Genomic DNA, 21,871 nt, shown 5'->3' on the forward strand with positions numbered 1-21,871 from the left:
TTATTTGAAATAATAATTTTCTCCTTCAAATTTTGCTTTCGTCAAAGAATGCTCCATTTGCAGCAATTACAGCATTGCAGACCTTTTGGCATTCTAGCTGTTAATTTGCTGAGATAATCGGGAAAAATTTCACACCATGCTTCCAGAAGGCCCTCCAACAAGTTGGATTGGCTTGATGGGCACTTCTTGCGTACCATACGGTCAAGCTGCTCCCACAACAGCTATATGGGGTTGAGATCTGGTGACTGCGCTGGTCACTCCATTACAGATAGAATACCAGCTGCCTGCTTCTTCCCTAAATAGTTCTTGCATAATTTGGAGCTGTGCTTTGGGTCATTGTCCTGTTGTAGGATGAAATTGGCTCCAATCAAGCGCTGTCCACATGGTATGGCATTGCAAAATGGAGTGATAGCCTTCCTTATTCAAAATCCTTGTACAAATCTCCCACTTTACCAGCACCAAAGCAACCCCAGACCATCACATTACCTCCACCATGCTTGACAGATGGCGTCAGGCACTCTACCAGCATCTTTTCAGTTGTTCTGCGTCTCACAAATGTTCTTCTGTGTGATCCAAACATCTCAAACTTCGATTCATCTATCCATAATACTTTTTTCCAATCTTCCTCTGTCCAATGTCCGTGTGCTTTTGCCCATATTAATCTTTTCCTTTTATTAGCCAGTCTCAGATCTTTTTCTTTGCCACTCTGCCCTGAAGGCCAGCATCCCGGAGTCGCCTCTTCACTGTAGACGTTGACACTGGGGTTTTGCGGGTACTATTTAATGAAGCTGCCAGTTGAGGACCTGTGAGGCGTCTATTTCTCAAACTAGAGACTCTAATGTACTTGTCTTGTTGCTCGGTTGTGCAGCGGGACCTCCCACTTCTCTTTCTACTCTGTTTGTGCTGTCCTCTGAAGGGAGTAGTACACACCGTTGTAGGAAATCTTCAGTTTCTTGGCAATTTCTCGCATGGAATAGCCTTCATTTCTAAGAACCAGAATAGACTGTCGAGTTTCACATGAAAGCTCTCTTTTTCTAGCCATTTTGAGAGTTTAATCGAACCCACAAATGTAATGCTCCAGATTCTCAACTAGCTCAAAGGAAAGTTTGTTTTGTAGCTCCTCTAAACAGCAAAACTGTTTACAGTGGTGCTAACATAATTGCACAAGGGTTTTCAAGTGTTTTCTAATCATCCATTAGCCTTCTAACACAGTTAGCAAACACAATGTACCATTAGAACACTGGAGTGATGGTTGCTGGAAATGGGCCTCTATACACCTATGTAGATATTGCATTAAAAACCATATGTTTGCAGCTAGAATAGTCATTTAGCACATTAACAATGTATAGAGTGTATTTTTGATTAATTTAATGTTATCTTCATTGAAAAAAACTGTGCTTTTCTTTCAAAAATAAGGAAATTTCTAAGTGACCCTAAACCTTTGAACTGATGAACTGTATACAGCTGTATAATTTTTTTATTAGCCGCAGGGGACACAGTGTGGAGCACCTCCCCCCATTCATCACTGGACATGTCTGGTATTTGGGTAGTCCATTTGTCCTTCACAGGTAGCGGTGTATGTGCCAATTTGGCTTGAATAAGGGATGTATAAATCCATCCCCTAGGGCCCTGGGATCTAAATATCCAGATTAGAGTAATTGTGAGAAGTGAGGGATAGTGACTCCTTATTGCATACCGAAGCTGTGAAAATCTATAGAATGCTTACCTAGGTAAATCAAAGTCCGCTTGCATTTGTGAAAATGATTTTAATGTGTTCCCATTATATATATTACCTATGGTATGTACCCCTAGTTGAATCCAAAAATTAGAATCTTTCGCTTCTGACAATTGCGAAAGTAATTGATTATACCACAGAAACATGTTCGTCTGTACATCTAAATACCTGTGAATCTTTTTAGTAGCCGACCAGAACTGAACAGCCACTTTGTGTATGCGAAGGGTATGTTTAAGAGGGCCTGAGGTGCTTTCCAATACAGGTCAGAGATGGGAAAGCCTCAGATATTGTGCTAAGTGGTGCTTCCTATTAGGGAGTGGGGCAGTTTCCACCCATGTGGCTAGGTATCGTAATTGACCAGCTACATAATTCAGATCAGGTAGTGCCGTACCACCTTGGGTTTTAGGATGTTACAAAGTACATAGACTAAGTTTAGAACGGTTAGAACCCCATATAAATTAAGGAAATAAAGCATGCACCTGTTCGAAAAAGGACATAGACACTGGTACCGCAGCATGTTCTAAGGCATATATGCATTTAGGAATATGACCATTTTGATACAATTAATCTGCCGAAACTGCTAAAGGGAGGGTTTAGCACATGGAATTTGCTTTACCTTTATTCCAGTAGAGGTAAAACATTGGAGGTTAACTCATTAGCATGTTCTCTGTTAGTAATTATACCCAGGAATTTGAAACTCGAAATTACCTGCAATCCACACTCCACATCCTACCATGCCATCCCTTGGAGTGGCATAAAAAAAGACTTTCTCCAGTTAATGTACAGCCCAAAAAAAGAGTCCAAATGTATCTAAGTCTGGTATGGCCAAGGGAAGAGAGTCTCTAGGCTGAGACAAATAGAACCATGTCATCAGCATGAAGACCGATTCTGTCTTCCCAAGCACCACCCACTATAGTCTGGAAGTTGTCTAGCGCCAGAGGCTCTATAGCAAGGGCGAATGGAGACATCGCTGCCTAGTACCTCCTATGAAGTGGGAAGTAAGGGAGTAAGATGCCATTAACAAGTGTCTGTCCTAGGTGCTTTATAAAGAATCGAAACCAACTGTATAAAATGGGGGCCAAAGCAAACCGTCGCAAAGTTTCAAGCAAGTAAGGCCATTCAATAGAATCTAAAGCTTTCACGGCATCAAGAGATGCCAGAGCCCAATCCGCTTTCTTAGCCACCCCTAGCTGTGTTATCAACTGGTACTTTTGAAGATTATCTGATGTGGGTTTCCCCGGCATGAAACCTGACTGCTCTGCATTTATCACCTGCAAAATTACTTTATTAAGCCTATTAGCCATCACTTTTGTAAGTATTTTGTAATTGTTTAATAGTGAGATCGGACGGTAAGAACCGCACTCAGTGGGGTCTTTATCAGGTTTCAACAATACAATTCTAGTAGCATCATTCATTCTCTCAGGGAGTTTACCAGTACTCAATGCTTTAGTGTACATGGAGCACAAAGAAGGGATGAGATGGTTGGAATATCTATGGTTCACCTCTATGGGGATCCCATCCGGGCCTGGTGGACATTTCCTTTTGGGCATGTAAAACCTCCTCCGACTTAATATCTCTCTCCAGAGCCTCCCTTCCCGCCTCGTCCATAACCAGAAATGTTATGCCATCCAAATAGGATAGAAAATCAGAGGTGGTGTTCGAGGTCTGATATGAGTAGGGATCACGTAAAATCGGGGAAATCTGTCAGCTATCCTCGTGGTATCAGTCACCAGGGATAACCAAAGAATCCTTAATTTTTGTATAACTGGACTTTGGGAGTTTTGGTAAATTAAGTGGGCAAGTAGTTTACTTGACTAATTACACCGTTCAAAATATGTTTGTTTGGTAAAAAACTATTTCCTATTGGCCTTTTCTTGTAAAAATAACAAATCTTGCTGCCCAACCTGTAACCGGTTAGATTTATTAATGTCCAAGAGGTCTGAAATATATTGTGCCTCCAAGGTAGCACATTGCTGTTGCAAAGTCATCTCTTCCCCGGATGCTTTCCGTTTCAAAAACAAATGCTAAATCGAAGGCAACTCCTAAGATAGATGGATACAGAGTGCCCTATAAAATATTCGGGTTATCAAAAAACCGGTGGTCTGGGTGGAAGAATTCCAGTTCATCCGGTATCCGGTCCTGAGAGCCTTTCCAGGTCAGCCAGGTATGTTTACATTTTCCAGCTTTTAGGTTTCAATAGGCCAGGGAGGGTAAATTGTAATACCATAGGGGAATTGTCCGATACTGCTCTATTTTTGTAAGCAACTAGCGTTATCAAGGGAACCAAGGAGGGGTTTCCAAACATGTAGTCAATACGAGAAAAGGGAATTATGTCCCAAGGATCAACATGAGAAAGCTTTAGTGGCTGGATATATGTATATAATGAAAAAGGTCAGTCCAGCCTGAGTAATCAACAGTCCTAACGTAGAGGGTGAGGTAGGCAAGAGTCTACATAACGCGGGGCCCGGAATCTATAGTCGGATCCACAACCATATTCAGATCGCCCATCCCCAGTAATGTAGCAGAGGGGTATGTTGGGGCAAATGTGGCCACCATATGTAAAACGTGGGGGGGGGGGGGCATACATTCCCGGAATAACATATGGGCATTATATATGCATGAATAAAAATATATCGAACTTCTGGGTCTATTTTAGTTGCCTCTTCTTCCCATCACAATGACTTATGAATCAAGATAGGAACCCCACGGGAGTAGGATGAGTAGGTGGAATGTTGGACCCATTGACCCATGGTCTATGTAAAAACCGGGCCCTATCGGGCAGCAAATGTGTTTCTTGCAAGCACAGTATATGCGGATTGTATTTACGAATGTGGGCAAACCGCATAGCAGGTTTTTGTGAACTGCCCATACCCCTCACTTTTCATGACCTAACCGTTATAGAAGCCATCTTAAAGTGCATTTATTCACAAAATGCCAGGATACATCCTCCCTCAGATAGATATATGTACCCTCACTGGTAACGGATGTCACACATTTCCGGGACATTAATTGTATAGCCATACATTTGTACTTATACTTGCAAAGGTTCACCATCATAAAATGTAATCCGAAATACGGCAATAAAAACTGTTAACCGGTCCGGCAATGCTGGGTGATAGAAAAAACAGTGCCAGTGCATGCCTAAAACTGTGGCAAGGAAGAAATATGGGGAAGAACCCGTGCCATGTCATAATACTTATAGAGATCGCTCCAAAATGTCAATTTTTTTTTTTTTTTAAAGCATTCACATAGTGAAAAGTAGATCGAAGATATCAAAAACACATAATCTGAATAACAAAGCCGAATTAGCATTCTGAGGTCTAAAACCAGAAATTGGGACCTCTATGTATACATAAGACAACCGGCATCCTAACAATGCAGGCCTCAGCCTTCGACCCAGCTATGTAGGCGTCCGTCTCACCACAAGTAACTGCGCATAGTAGGAAATGAGGCCAGGATAATAGTCCTGTAAGGAGAATAAAATGTCCCTTCATCTAAAAAGAATACAGGTACAATAGGTTGATTCAAATGATGCAGTTCTCGGTGTGACTCCTGGCAGTATAGCAGACCCCTAGCAAGGATTAGTTACGACGGCGTGGACGTCTGCTTCTCACCCAATTATCTGCATCCTGTGGAGAGTTGAAAAAAATGGAGCGATCTGCATCCACCACCCGCAGCCGCGCGGGATATGACGTACAGTATGGAATATTTAGGTCTCAGACATCTCTTAACGGCCATAAGTGTTGCTCGACGTTTTTGTAACTCAGGCGAAAAGTCAGGAAAAATAGAAACTGTGGCTCCATTAAACTTAATCTCCGGTAGCCGGCGAGCCAGACGTAGGATTAAGTCCCTGTCAATGCAGTTGAGTAGGCGAGCAAGTAATGGCCTCAATGTGGCCTCAGGCGGAGGAAATCGTACCGCCTTTCTGTGAGCGTGTTCTACTGCAAAGGCCTGTGAGAAAGGCGCATCGGAGAGTATTTCCTGAGTCCATTTGGCATTAAATTCTCCCAGGTTTTGACCCTTCGCTTTTTCAGGCATGCCAAACACCCGAATATTGTTCTGGCGGAGTCGGTTTTCAAGGTCGTTCGATTTCTTTTTCCACATCTCAGTGGCTGACTCGAGATCGGTAATGGCACCTGGTAAGGGCGCTGTTCTGTCCTCAATGCCGGAAACACGATCCTCCACTTGGGTTATGCGCTCTCGCAGAGCTTGAATATCCTGTCTTGTGAGTCCTATATTAATCTTTACCTCCTCTAGCTTGCCTGTGTCTTAGATGTCGAAATTGCCGCCAGCAGCTTATTTGTTACCTCCGTCAGAGTAAGCTTGGAATCTCCCTCTAAAGCTCGCGGGTCTTGGTAGTGCGTCCGGAGGAGTCTCCTTCACGATTACGCTGTGGCAGAGGGGAGCGGCCGCCATCTTGCCCCTCTTCCCTAGCAAATTCCTGCAGCTTTTCTTGGGTCGTTTGACCTTTGGTGGGACTGATGCTGTCCCGCCTTGTAGCCCTTAGGTTTCTGGATCTCCGGGATGGAGTTTTGGAAGGTAAGGATGCTTGCAGGATAACCATGGCACAAGTTCACTGCGTAGCTACAGATGTTCCTGCTACACGCCAAGCCACGCCCCAGCTTTATTTTATTTTTAATAACTTCTGTTCATAAAACTTTACATCCATCAATTAATTTCCATTTGCAGTATTTACAGCTGAGCAGAGGTTTGCTGTCTAGCTTTTGGATATTGAAGATATTTGCAGACATTTCAATGCTTAAATTCTGTAGTTCATCCCAGAGGTGGGAATTGCTTTCATTGCATTGCAGTGAAGATTATCCTACAAGAGCTCTATAAGGTTCAGATATGTAGATTTTTGCATCCAGTGTATCCTTGCTCGCTTTTTTTCACCACAAAAAATATTTGTAAAATAGGGTGGTAACTATCCTTTATTCCTACTGGTCTGTGTACATCACCCATCTTGACAGCAGCCCCATATCAGTAAGTTTTGATTGCCATTGTTGGACAGGTGGTATCAAGCACTGCTTCAGCATTCTTTTCTACATACGTTCTTTTTTTTTTTAAAATCTCTTTACACTATTGTAGATGATACTAGTATTTGGTGTGTACTATTTAAAGGGGTTTTCCGTGGATCATTGCAATAATATATTTATGTAAAACTAAGTAATTTACTGATATACTTTACTTAAAAATTCTCTACTAAATGGTGCAGTTCAAACTTCCATGAATTAATCAGAAAGTGCTGGAGCTTTTCTAATAGTGATGACGCTCCGACACAGCCCCACGTAACTGAGCTCTTGCTTCATGTGCTGTTCGTGGACATGACCGCAAGGGACTGTCACATTGCCTATTGCTTGAGTCCCGAGCAGAGCAACAGCTAGCGCTTTGCTCGGGACTCCAGCACCGCTCCCGACGTCCATATTTGGCCAATTCCGGGGTTTCCTGTCGCTGGAGTTCCCGTTGCTCTGCTCCGGGACTCCAGTACTGCTCTGCCAACGTCCTTGTCCATATATGGACAGTTACAATGACCAGGGTAGAAGTTGTGGAGTCCCCAGGCAGAGCATCAGCTGATGCTTTGCTGGGGGACTCCAGTAGTTCTGCCGACGTCCTTGTCCATATATGGACAGTTACAATGACCAGGGCAGAAGTTGTGGAGTCCCCAGGCAGAGCATCAGCTGAAGCTCTGCTGGGGACTCAAGCAATAGGCAATGTGACAGCCCCCTGTGGTCATGTTCACAAACAGCACATGAAGCAAGAGCTCAGTCACGTGGGGCTGTGTCGGCCCTGCAACTGTCGTGATCCGACATATCTCGGAGGGAGGGGGCTCGTTCTGTCAGCCCATTGGCGTCCTGCAATCAATGGTTTGCCATGGCAGCCAGGGGCCTAACAGAGACCCCAGCCCTGCCATAGATATATGACTAGTGGGCCAAAGGCATGGCCTGATAAATTGCTTCTCAATTTGTTGACAGGCACGAACACTTTGGTTTCATCAGAGCACTATAATCTTAATCAAACGTTTGAGTTGTAAAGTTCCCTAGTAGGACAAAAAATTAATCACATAAAGTTTCTAAAAAAGTATTCACGGTAAAAATATTTATTTTTTTCCAAAGCAAGTGGTTTTATTATGCAAATGTATTTGAACTATAAATGTTCAAATGTGTTTGAACGTATATGGTATGTATGCGGAGTGTAACCCGCAAGCCGCCCTCAAATCGCGGGCCGTGCACATGGCTACGTCCTTTATTTTCTATGAGCCTGGACCGCAGAATACGGCCGTAATAAGACATGTCCGTTCTTTCTGCGGTCCAGGCTCCTGGGCCATGCACGGACCGTGGAAATCACGGTCGTGTGCATGGGCCCATAGAAATGAATCGGGCCGCAATTCTCCCGTGGATTTTCGGGGGAATTGCGGCGCAAAAGCACGTTCGGGCGCATGGGGCCTTACCCTTTTGTCTCAAAACAGTAGTGGACAACTTCCAGTGAAAAGTGTTTTGTTTTCTGCCATTTTTTAACACAATATTGAACTTAGACAAGGGTATTCTAAAGAAATAAATTTATGGCATATCAATACCTAGAATGCAGGGGTCAGACGCCTTTTGGCACTTTCTTTACACAGCGCTTCTCCCAAAAAACGGAAGTGCTTGCAGGGCTTAACTAGCATTGCTTATTTTGTGTTCTAATGGTCGATGGAAGTCCTAGCGGATGTATCACTTCCAATCAAGAAGTTATAGCATATTTTAGCCATTTGCAAATTATATCACGTCATCGACAAACCCTTTAAGAAAAGCAATTGAACTACATTCCTCACCACTTCGTAGACTGAATTTACTATACAGTATTTTTGTTAACAAAAAACTTGACTGGATCCTGTCAGAAGAAAGCCTAATGGCAATAATATAATATAAATAATAAAAACTATACGGTATTAAATCTATTTAACCCTTTAACATACACAAATAGGACCGGAATTATGAAATACGAAAATCATATTATAACCCCATACCCATATATTCAATTAGAGTAGACCTATTACACATTGTAAAAATGCAATCCTGCACTTTACACTCACGCATTTTTGCATCAATGTATAATGTTTGTTCCCTAGGGAACAAAGCCAATGCCAGAGACTTTTCCCCTCTCCCAAATCAAATAAAAAAGCATACTTAGTTGATCCAAGCATGCATGTTTATTGGGGAGGTGGGAGAGAAAGCTGATATTTTTCTTGTGCGGAGCCAGCATAAAGACTCCCAGTGGTGGTTGACTTGCCACATTGATGATCATTTGACTCCACCAGTGGTCTGTACATAATAGGACTGCTTGGTCAAAGGAATGCAATGACAATAGCTGCAGCGACCATAATTGTATGAGTAATGGAAGCTCTTCCTAAGGTGCTGCCAAAGTCCCCTAGAATGGCATAGGAATAGACATTGACTCTTCACAATCATTCAGTGTTGAGCACTTCTCTTAAGCTGGACATACATTCTGGATTTCAGCTGTTTTCTGATCTACTTATCATTCATGGTTGGTCTGTGAATGTTGTTGTTCTGGTCGACAACGCCATAATTTAAAATGACAAATTGCCAATTGATCTGTGTCTGGATCTGCAGCCTAGCCTGGGCTACTATTGATGGGATGTAGATCTGTCATTTGGTATGAACGACTTTCCAGGATTGTACCCGACAACGATTGAAAAAAAATCGAACATGGCAGATCAACTTTTCCACAAAAATCTGTCTTGGTTTGGCATTTGTCACGCTCGTTCCGTTAACAACAATACAATTGTCCAAATTGGCCTGTTCAGCCGTCCAAAATCTCTAGTGTAGCTTTAGGTTGAAGAATATTGCTTATTGTGAAATGTGGGTGTAGACAGTATACAAGACAAGTCAACCGGTAGATTGCAATAACAAAGACCTCTCATGAAATGTTTGCTGCTATGCCCTTTTGAACTACTGACCTGGAGTCTAGCAAAAAGGTATAATCCTTACTAAGTAGTATTATCCTGCACTTTGCAGTAAGTCTGGAAAGCTGTTTTGTAACAGAACGTTGACCTGTGGTCTACGTGAGAGCAGTATTAGATCAAACTTCATATTCCTTCTTCATATCATCCTGTAGTGTGCTCTTGCCTTCCTTATAATAGGGTATCCGCAGGGATGGTAGAGAACAATATGTGTAGGGGTTTGCTCAGTCCTAAACGGGGAACTGCTCCCAATGGAAAGACATTCAGAATTAGAGCCTGAAGTATCAAAAAGGTTATCTCTGACTAGATGGAGATGTGTGTGTGTAATTTTTTTTCTACTGTAAATAACTTGATTTGATGTTAACCCCTTAAAGGGAATGTGTTGCCAGAAAAACATGTTTTTTTTAAAAAAATTAAACATTTAGTGTGTGGGTGATTTAAACATTGTTCAAATTTTTTTTAATTTTTTCTAATTTATAATACTACCCATTTTTGGTCACTAGATGGAGCTAGTTCCCAAAATTGCAGCATTGCAACATTGGGTTAAAAGCCCTCGCTCTAGTGAGCTCTCAGCATCCCCCCTCCTTTATCCTGGCTAGTGCCGGGATAAACGAGGGGTTTGAAAGGTTTAACCTCCTACACTGTGTGTCGCCATTTTTTGAGGTAACCCACAGTGTAGTAGGTTTACATACAGTAGTAAACACACACAAACACTAACATACATTGAAATCTCTTACCTGCTCCTGCCGCCGCGGCTCCCTCCGGCCCGTCCGCTCCCTTTGCTGCCGCTGTTCCATGTGCACAAGTCCGGAAGCCGCGACCGGAAGTAGTAATATTACTGTCCGGCCGCGACTTCCGGTCCACAGGAAAATGGCGCCGGACGGCGCCAATTTCGAATAGGACTGTGTGGGAGCGGCGCATGCGCAGTTCCCACACAGACGCCGTACACGGCAGTCAATGGGACGGGAGCCGTTCGCAGTCCCTATGGGACTGTGGCTGCCGTATTCCATGTCTGTGTGTGTCGTTAATCGACACACACAGAAATGGAACAAAAAATGGCAGCCCCCATAGGGAAGAAAAAGTGTAAAAATAAGAAACAGTAAAACACAAACACACAAATGAAAATAAACGTTTTTATTAAAGCACTAACATCTTTAACATATAAAAAAATTATTTGTGATGACACTGTTCCTTTAAGGACACAGCCTGTTTTCGCCTTACGGACAAGGCCAAAACTAACATGTTTCACTTTATGTGGTAATAACTTGGCAATGCTTTCACCTATCCAAGCGATTCTGTGATTGTTTTCTCGTGACACATTGGACTTTAAGTTAGTGGTAAAATTTGGTCGATACATTCAGTGTTTATTTGTAAAAAACACCAACATTTTGAGAAAATTTGTAAAAATTAGCATGTTTCTAAATTTAAATGTATCTGCTTGACAGATAGAAATACCACACAAAATTGTTACTAGTTCACATATCCCATATGTCTACTTTTATGTTGGCATCGTTTTTTGAACATTCTTTTATTTTTCTAGGACGTTACAAGGCTTAGACCTTTTAGTAGCAACTCCACAAGAAAATTTCAAAAGGTTATTTTTTTTAGGGACCAGTTCAGTTCTAAAGTGACTTTGAGGGCACTATATATTAGAACCCCCCCCCCCCCCCAATAAATCACCCCATTTTAAAAACTGTTTATGAAAAAGCAAAAAATACACGGCGCACATGGTGCATCATCTCAGGGGATTTGTGGAGTGATGATTACAATGGTAAAGTTGTGCTCACCTGGAGACCTGATGTGTCTATAGAGTGTAGGAATGCTGCAGCCCGGGGTTCGTACGGAGATCCACACAGGTTCCATTGGCGATATGGTCAAAAGCGGGAATAAAAAAATGAAATCTCCCTTTCGTGGCGCCGTTCCTCTGTAAGTTACCTTACAAGCATTTTTTATTTTTCTGGCATAAAAATAAAAAACCAAAACCTGCGTCAAAATAAAAATTACCATAGATGCTGATCAGTGATGTCGGTCACTGATCAGCACTCAGTGGCCGCAGGGCGCACACACGGAGATGGTGCAAAACTGGCAAAAAAAAAGTCCTGTGCCAACAATTGCTGATCAGTGCCGCAGGACATACACGAGGGAGGGGGTTGGGGTGGGGCTGGAACAGGGACTGGTTAAGGGAAATTTAGGAATCACTAGTGCTGCTAAGAAAATAAAATAAATCAGCAGCAGTACAGTTGATGATGATCACAGTGAGTGATCACACCGCAAGCTACAGAAGAGGATGATCGCAGCACAGAAAGTCTAAGCAAGGGTAAGTATTCGGTTCACAGACTAAAACACTAGCTCTGCTCACCGTTCCTAACCAGAATGAGGTGGACAGAGCTGGTGCATGGTGTTTGAAATGGCTGTCACGGCTACGATTGGTCGGTCTATGCAGACCTATCAATGGTAGCGATTGGGGGTGGGGGGGGGTAGTAACACCATCACTACTGCCTTACAAATATATGGCAGGGATCCCAACCGTATCACTGTGCCCTATAACTGATCGGTTATAGCTGCAAAAAGCCACGATTTGGCCGGTCTGAACTAACCGACCAATCGCAGCTATCGCCCATGCGGGGGGGGGGGAAGCGCGCCACCCCCCTGGGCCACGTGTAAAGATGGCGTACTCTCTGGGACAGCAGCCATCTTTACTCTGTCACCGTGTCTTTAGACATGGTGACCACTTAACGCTCCAACGTACCCATATGTTGGATTGCGTTAAGTACCTAACGACAACAATGTACCCATACGTTGGATGTCGTTAAGGGGTAATGTATATTTCCAATACCATGCACTTTCTTTCCCCCTGGCCTACCCAACACTTCCTCTTCCGCTAGTAAATAATGCGACCGAGGCTTAGCCCATGCATTCCCCCCCCTAATCGAACTTTGCACAGAAATCACTTTCGGGTACGGTGGCCACATCGCCTAGTCTTTAAAGCACATTTGGGCAAATGTATTAATGTGTCTGCAGATCGAATATATCGTAAATTGCTCCAAAATCTGGCACACTTTGGCGCAGTTTAGCGCATTTCTTGGTAAATCAGATTTCTGCGTCTCACTTGACACTTTTTGAAAGTGTTTTGAAAAAGAGGCTTTATTTAACCAAAAAGGGGCGAGGCTTGAGGTGCGCCATCGTGTGCCAAAAAAAAACTGCACAAAGTTCTTTTGCAAACTAAGCTAAAAGGTGGTATAAGAAGGAGAAAGGTGTCTAGCAGGTCAAGTAAGATGTGCCAAATTTATCATACAGCGTTCACTAATGTGATAAATTTGGTGCATCTACTGACTGCCTTGTCTAAGATTACACTGTCTAAATCTTAGACTACATTAGTACATCTGCCCCATTCTATTCCAAGACCACCCGTTTTAAGGATCCCACAAGCAAAAGAACGTCTAAGATCCAGTTGTTTGTTTTATTTGTCTTGATGTTGAAATAGACCTTGAAACTGGAGACTAACTATAAAGGGACCTGTCTGCAGGTTCCAATTTTATTTTAGTTGTAGTCGGGATATAAAGGCCAAAAGATGTTTAATGGGGTTCAGGAAAATGAGAAAAATTAAGTTCTGTGTAAATTAATGTGAAATAAATTGACTATATACTCTGTCTGTTAAAGTGCCTGCATAGGCTATACATTAGCTAAACAGAATAAGGCTTTGTTCACACATTGCGGCCAAAGTTGGTGCGTTTTCAGAATGAGCACATCTAACAGCAGCTCGATGGTTAATGGCTGTGCAGTTTCGCAGCGGATACCCGCAATATCGAGCAGCCATTCACCACCAAACTGCTTTTAACTGCACTCGATTTGAAAACCGGCTCGGCTGTAACATGTGAACACAGCTTTAGTTTATCTATTAAATTTAGCATTTTTCTACATTGGGAAATCTTTTACAATATAATAGTGAACCAACAGGTCAGAAAGGATATCCCATACATCGGACACCTGTAGCAATTCATGATGCACTGACAAAAATGCTATTACCTGTGCAATCTAAGCAAATCATGAAAACATGACCTGTTGGGTGTATTCGAGGACTGAAGTTGAGAAACCGTGCTCCAGACCATCCAGCCCTATTCTTGTTGGCACACCTGTGAAATCGGATTTTATATGTATTTCTCTACTTATTTCTCTAAATGTAAAATTTGGACGGGAGGTCGCTTTAATTTAATTCTATAATTTTTTATACTTTAAGGCCTCATGCACACGACCGTAGCCATGTGCACGGCCATGATTTCCGGGTCGGCCGGCCACGGAGTGACAGCCTCGAGCCGCCCGCAAATCGCAGGCTGTGCACATGACCGCGGCCATTATTTTCAATGAGCCCGGACCGCAGAACACGGCCGTAATAAGGCTTGCCCGTGAAAACCACGGTCGTGTGTGCATGGCCCCATAGGAATGAATGGGGCCGCAATTCTCCTGTGGATATTCTCTGGAATTGCGGCCGCAAAAGCACGTTCGTGCGCATAGGGCCTTAGACTTCTGAGAGTAAGGAACCACCCCATATTTTCAATATTGGTATTCAAGAAAGCCATTTAGTAGGTTTCATTGGTCCACTTTTCTAAGATGCTTTATTGTTATGAACCTTTACCTTCCTTGGAGAAGAACGCTGATGCCGACGGCTTAACCCCTTAGATGCCACAGTCAATAACAATCACGGCAATTAAAGAGTTTGACAGAGGTAGAATGCCCCTTCTAATTATATTGGCACCCCCGCAACACAATTGCGGGTTGCCGATGGTTTACGATATCTGCCGAGGACCTAACAAAAGTCCCCAGGTCTGCCGTAGGTGAAAGCTTATCAGGCCATACCAAAGGCATGGCCTAATACATTGCCTGTCAGTGTAACTCTGACAGACAATAATGCTTTGAAGAATTTTAAAGCATCATATTAGCGATCAAAGTAAAATTTCCAGTTTTTTTCCCCATTTACCCCCTCAAAACAAAAAAGTGAATCCGTCATCAGAAAAAAAAAAGCATTTTGACTGTTGGAATGCGGTCCACACAAGTATGATTTTTTTTTTTTTCCAATAAAACATTCTTTTACTGTGCAAAAGTACTAAAACATAATGATAATAAAAAAACTATACATATTTCGTATCTCTGCAACTGTTATGACTCGAAGAATAAAGCTATCACGTTATTTATACCACAAGGCAAACATTTCATAAACAAATGAATCAAAGTTAATCAATAAATTGTATATACCCTAAAATGGTGCCATTGAGAAATACAACTGGTCATGCAAAAAAAAAGTCCTCGAACAGGGAACGGGAAAATAAAGAATAAAGTTATGGTTCTTTAATGCCATGATGTAAAAACAAAAAAATGCTTATTCGTTAAGGGAGTATTCCCAACTAAAACATTTGTAGCATATCCACTCAATATGCCATAAATGTCTGATAGATGCGGGTCCCAGCTCTGGAACGAGCACCTATCTACAGAATGGGAGTCACTCGACCCGTGAGGCTTCCGCCTTGTCCAGTTGGAGAATTAGTGGAGAGCTGGACGCGCCTGTGCAAGTGGGTTTGACCACCTCTCCATTCTTCGCCTGGATGCAGCAGCCACCTTACTATTCAGGACGGGGGCCAGTTAACCCCTACTTTGGAGATAAGGGTGGGTCCCAGATCTGGGTATACCATAAATATTTCAGTTGGGAATACCTCTTCTCCGGTCTAAAATTGATCCTTAAGGGGATTAAAGAAATAACTTTTCTAACTTTTGGTTTAACGCGTTAGTGACCGCCCCATAGTGTTTTTACGTCGGTCACTAACAGGCTTTATTCCGATGCAATAGACTTTTTACGTCGCTGCATCGGAATAAGTAAACCGAGCAGGGAGCTGTCAAATCTCCCTTCTCTCAGCTGCCAGAGGTAGCTGCTAGAACGTGTATCAGTATCGATCTCACCCGTTTAACCCTTCAGATGCGGTGCTTAATAGCGTGCACCGCATCTGAGTGGTTTTGGAGAGAGGGAGGGAGCTCCCTCATCTCACTGACACCCGGTGATAAAATGGCTGAGTTTCTGTGTCTCCGATGGCAGCCGGGGGCCTAATAAAGGCCACCAGGTCTGCCTGTAGTGAATGCCTGCTAGATCAGGCCTCTGGCATGACCGAGCAGATGCCTGTCCGTTTTACACGGTCAGGCATAATACACTGCAATACAGAAGTATTGCAGTGTATTATAAATGCAATCGGATAATCGCATAGTGAAGTCCCCTAGTGGGACTAGTAAAAAAGTTAAAAAAACAGTTTCATAAAAAGTGAAAAAAAAATGAAAAACACACTTTTCCCCCTTTAAAAACTGCTTTATTATTAACAAACAAAATAAAGTAAAAAAAGTTACACATATTTGGTATCGCCGCATCCATAACGACCCCAACTATAAACTTATTACATCATTTAACCCACACGGTGAACGTCGTAAAAAAATTAAATAAAAAAACCATGCAAAAATTGCTGTTTTCTTTGAATCCAGCATTAAAACAAAATGTGATAAAAAAGTCGCATCTACTCCAAAATGGTACCAATAAAAACTACAAGTCTTCCCACAAAAAAAAAAACCTCCTACAACTGCATCGGCGAAAAAATAAAAACGTTACGGCTCTTCAAATATGGAGACACAAAAGCAAATCATTTTGAAAAAAAAAGTGTTTTCACTGTGTAAAAGTAGTAAAACATACAAAAACGATACAAATTTGGTATCGTTGCAATCGCAACAACCCACTGAATAAAGTTATTGTATTATTTATACCACACGGTAAACGGCGTAAATTTAGGATGCAAAAAAGTGTGGCGAAATTGCCGATTTTTTTTTTTCTATTCCCCCCCCAAAAAAAGTCAATAAAAGTTAATCAATAAATTCTATGTACCCCAAAATGGTTCTATTAAAAATTACAACTTGCCCCGCAAAAAACAAGACCTTATACAGCTATGTCTACGCAAAAATGAAAAGGCTATAGCTGAATGAGACGATGGAAAAATGTAAAAAATGGCTTGGTCATTAAGGTGTAAAATAGACTGGTTGGGTTAAATATGTAGTGCCTACCTTTTATTTTGTTGTGTGTTTTTTTTTTGTGTATAAAACTGGATTCTTTTTAAAGAGATTTGTGGGGCTGGGCACATTTCCGAGATTGCTGCTTTGTAGCGGCACGATAATGGAGAATGCCCGCTGTTATGAAGAAAAAACATTGGTTTATAATTTATGAAGATAATTACTCACACTCCCTGGTCCTCTTATTCAATGAAGTAAATATGAGACTGCAAAGCTAAAATGATTTACTTCATAAAAGATGACAATACTGAATTGTTTTGATTTTGTCTGTTACAGTTGCTGTTATTTTAACGTTCGATGAATCCCTGCTGGGTTCTTATCGTAACTCATGCAGCTTAGTTAGGTTATTTATTTTTTACCCCAACGTTAATGTTTCTTTTTTGTTTATTGGTTTAAAATGTTACATCCTCAGTTATGAGGTAAAGATAAAACATATTAAAAAAGCTTTCTTTTATTTAGTTGTAGACATTTTTATGGAGTGAGTTGGCTGCAGTCGCTCTTTGTAATACCACATATAACATGTAATATTACCAATGAGCAATGACCATCACCAACTCCGATATCTGTTATGTGTATATGATTGTAGAAGAAAACATGGAATCCTTTTAAATTAGTTGAGACATTACAAAATTATGATTTTTACATTTTTGTACAGATTTTATACTACAAATTGTTCAGGCTGCCTATGGTGGTTTTGGGAGATGCTCGGGTGTACAGTCTGGAACCGCTGACTGTTTTCTCCATCAAGACAACTGAGCGCTACTTCCTGCATTTCCCGTACTCAGGGCAGTAGTTGCCATTGTGATCACGGATCTGACCCTGCTCTTCCGCCACAGTTGGGTTCCAGCAGGTGCGTCTAGCGTGCAGCGCGTCCACTATTCAGAAAACCATTTTTTTTCCCTTGAAGTTAAATAACAGCGACGGGACTAGTCTGAGCATTGCTGTAAAAATCATTTAAAATATTTTGAGTGGGACTGTTTTTTGTGTAGTCAATAAGTTGGATTGGATAATCTTGTGTGACTCTCCCATAATCCTATGAGTAAAAGTGTGTTGTTTATTTTAGGACTAAATATGATATACATATAATGGAAGTTGAACCTAATACAGAAATAATGATCATCCCAAATTAGGTCTATGTGCTGGAGCTGTGTATCTTGAGAGATTCTGCAGGTTGATTACAAGAACTGTATCAGGATTCAGCTCGTGTAAACGCTAATGCTTAATTACACCTTGTTGTAGACCTTGTTTTATGAGCTTGTAAAACAAAACATGAATTAACAATGCTTTGTTTTATTGTCTCTGATGGAGCTCAGTCGTTTTCCTTTAGTTTATGGGCCCCTGACACCGACCACCAAAAATGTTAAATAGAAAATGTGGTTACGAGTTCTTAAAGGTAATCCTTGTTGTGGGTGGATTAGGTGCAACCCTATAACACACCTCTTTGTATAAATAGATTCTATTGCAGCTATACCGTATCTGTCATATTGGTGCGGCTTTGTATGTTTATGCACAGATTATTTGTGTAGCTTTGTACTATATGAGAGCCATTTTCTTTAAACATCATGCATTGGGATCCTCCTGAACTTTGTGCACTTGAAAGAAAATTGGACCCTATGAGTATTAGAGGCTCATAGAATACAAAATTTAAAATGTTCCCCAGCATGGTCACCGGTGCGGTGCGCCTGTCGGTGGTAGTTTGAATATGCCTCCTTTCTGATCACTATGCAGTGTCATCAAAATACTCTGCTTCTATGTCCTCTATTGGCCATCTAACATATTATGAACGAGTACAATAAATAAATAAAGCTATATTTATCACACAAAAAAAATGGAAAAATCTGATGAATAGTCCCTGACACATTCTAAACCAGCCCATGACACACATATGAAAATGAGCCTAGTCATGAATTGAATAAGATGGAGACGAAAAAAAAAAGAAAATAAATCTCCCTTACTATAATAATGTGTGTCGAGAAGAGAAGAGAACACAAATACGTGCAAAACTTAAATCTTCCATAGGAAACAGTAAGGGTATGTGCACATAACTGCATTTACATCTGAAATTACGGAGCTGTTTTCAGGAGAAAACAGCTCCTGAATTTTAGACGTAATTGCTCGTACTCGCGTTTTGCGGGGCGTCCATTACGGACGTAATTTGGAGCTGTTCTTCATTGGATTCAATGAAAAACGGCTCCAATTACGTCCCAAGAAGTTTCCTGCACTTCTTTGACGAGGCTGTTATTTTACGCGCCGTCTTTTGACAGTGACGCGTAAAATTACAGGTTGTCGGCAGCATGCATCGGCAAACCCATTGAAATGAATGGGCAGATGTTTGCCGACGTATTGGAGCCATGTTTTCAGGCGTAATTCGAGGCGTAAAACGCCTCCATTACGCCTGAAAATAGGTTGTGTGAACCCAGCCTTAATGTGAAACTTTTTTTCAAAAACTTTTTTTTTCCCCGTTCTAGGTGATGTCACTGTTGGATGCTCTGCATTTTGGAAGTACAACCAATTTATTACTGAAGTAGAAATTTGATGTTAAAGGAATAATCAACATGTCCCCTTAACAGCTCATTAACTTCAGATATGTCTTCTGTTACTTGCCCCCTTAAAGGCCCTGTTCACACAGAGTTTTTTGCAGGCAGAAACTTTTGAGGCAGATTTCGATCTGCCTGCATGCCGTTTGCCGCGTTTTTCGTGGCGTTTTTCTCCCGCGGCCATTGAGCGCCACGGCAACGCAGCGAAAAATGCTTTCTCTTCCTCCCATTGTTGTCAATGGAAGGTTAGAGACGTAAACGCCCGAAGATGGGGCATGTCGCTTCTTTTTCCCGTGAGCCGGTTTTATCGCTTCCCATTGAAATCAGTAGGGGGCGTTTTTGGGAATTTTTTGGCGCGTTTTCCGACGCGGTTTACGCGTCCAATGACATGTCAAAAACTCTGTGTTAACAAGGCCAAAGTACAAACTTGTCCCACACTTTTTTAGTATGCTGAGCATTTGTACACATCTGAATTCTATAAAAACTAAAGAAGCTCTATTCTATCTGTGTAGTTATTTTGTATTGATTGAAAACCTTTTTGTACATTCACCAACACGTGCACATTTACCGTAATGTGAGTAGAAATATTTTCTGAAACTTATGTTTGGGATAAGGATGCTTCTCCTACTTTGCTGTATAAAGAGATATACAGAAATGGACCTTTAAATGCACCCGTTTGAATGGTGCTCTTAGTTGTAAAGCCAAAATCCTCTACAGACTGAAATGACCGAGAACAACACTGTGAATACAAGACTTACCCAAGTATGTGAGCTTGTTTGGTTTAATAGACATATATATGGTCATACATGTCATACACATACACCATAGGCTCCAAACAACTACATAAAACATATAGTATATTCATTGATGGCTTATCTTCTCCCTATAACCATGCATTTAATTCTATGTATACCATGGGTAATGCAGTATATGTTGATCAATGGGCTCTGTTCACATCACACTATTGGATTACGTTAGGCATATATATACGCGAGGAATTTTCCTGACGTAACCAACTGTGCCATACAGTGCCTACCTTCGCCCGAGGCTGCCATGTTAAAGAAACATCAACCACATGGGATGCATACCACGCTTTTTAGAACAGCAGAAAAAAAATGTCCCGGCGCCAACCTCCCGACCATCTGCAAACTCTTTTCGTTCAGCATATGTGCCAAAAGCATTCTGTGTTTATTTTTAACCTAAAAAAAGTAATGTGAACACACCTGTAGTCCAAAGACCAGGCACGACCTGACAATGTGTTAGTGAAGTACAGGGCAGCATACCACTTAAATATAGCTAGATGGCAAATATAGTAAAACCATCGAGGGCCACGGGCAAAAAACGCTGCGAAAAAAGCTTTTTCTGACTCCCATTGATTTCAATGGGAGGTCAGAGGCAGAACCATGGCAAGAAAGGACATGCCACTTTTTTTCCTGTGAGCAGCTAAAAGCCGCCCGCAAAAAATCAGCTCCGCCTTACTTTGAAATCAATGGGAGGCGATCTCGGCCGATATTTGGTGCTGATTGCAATGCAGTTTCCATGTCAAAATTAGTGGCAAAAAAACTCAGTGTGAACTGGGCCTAATACTGGTAACTTGTGTTTCTTGAGAAAAATGTCTAACCTTTTCTTAAATCTATGAACGCTTTCTGACATGATCAGTTCCTTTAGGAGCATATTCCATAACATCACAGTTCTAACCGTGAGTGAAGTCTATAGTGAATGAATTTAGCTTGATAATTTCTTCTTAGAATTTATTTCTTCTATTCCTCCTTATTGATTTGTAGTTCTTACTTGAACTTTTTTCAATCTCCCTGATGTCTTTTTTTAAGAACTTTGCCCTAAACTGGATTGCATATTCAAAATGTTACCACTCCAATACTTTAAAAAGTGGTAATATAAATATCTTATCTTTAGGGCATTGCCTTTCCGATATAAGACAGTATTTTGTTGGCTTTAGATGCTGCTGATTGGCATTGAATCGTTTTATTTAGTTTTATGTAGTTTTATTTTCATAGTTTAGTTTATTGTCTTTAGCCAATGTATCCTGGTTCCAGTTTATCCTGCGCAGATTCTGAAATACTACAGAGCTTGGTGTCAAATTCAAATACAGGGAGTACAGCTAAGTTCAGCAGGGCCATTTAGAAATTGTAATTTTACCAGTACAGATGGCTGGGGTACGCCATTTATCATATTAGGTCAGATTGGATATGAGGCATATATGGCTACTCTTCAGAATTTTAGTCAGATTTTTCTATCCATTTACAAATTGTATTATTTTATTATTATTATCCAGACCAATTGATTTTAACTCATTAGATAACTGCATTTGAGATACAGCATGGAATCCTACCTCCAGCCCTCTGTCTAGTTTTCTGTTCAGTACATAGAAAGCAAGCAAATTGGTTTCATAAAGCCATGCTGACTGCTGGTGACTATATCATTTTCTAAAATACCTCTCAATATAATCATATTAAGGCTTCATGCATGTTGTATTACAGCTCTGTACAAGTTCAAAGTTGCATACAGCTGTAATATGGCATCTATGGG

The 21,871-nt window shown here is 41.3% G+C and overlaps 1 protein-coding gene across 3 annotated transcripts in view; it reads left to right on the forward strand.

The window, feature by feature from the left end:
* Nucleotides 1-21,871, forward strand: part of DHRSX (dehydrogenase/reductase X-linked) — a 263,670-nt gene that overhangs the window by 21,828 nt on the left and 219,971 nt on the right. The window lies entirely within an intron of this gene.

Source organism: Rhinoderma darwinii, chromosome 2 (assembly GCF_050947455.1).
Source record: "Rhinoderma darwinii isolate aRhiDar2 chromosome 2, aRhiDar2.hap1, whole genome shotgun sequence".
Classification (NCBI taxonomy): Eukaryota; Metazoa; Chordata; class Amphibia; order Anura; family Rhinodermatidae; genus Rhinoderma; species Rhinoderma darwinii.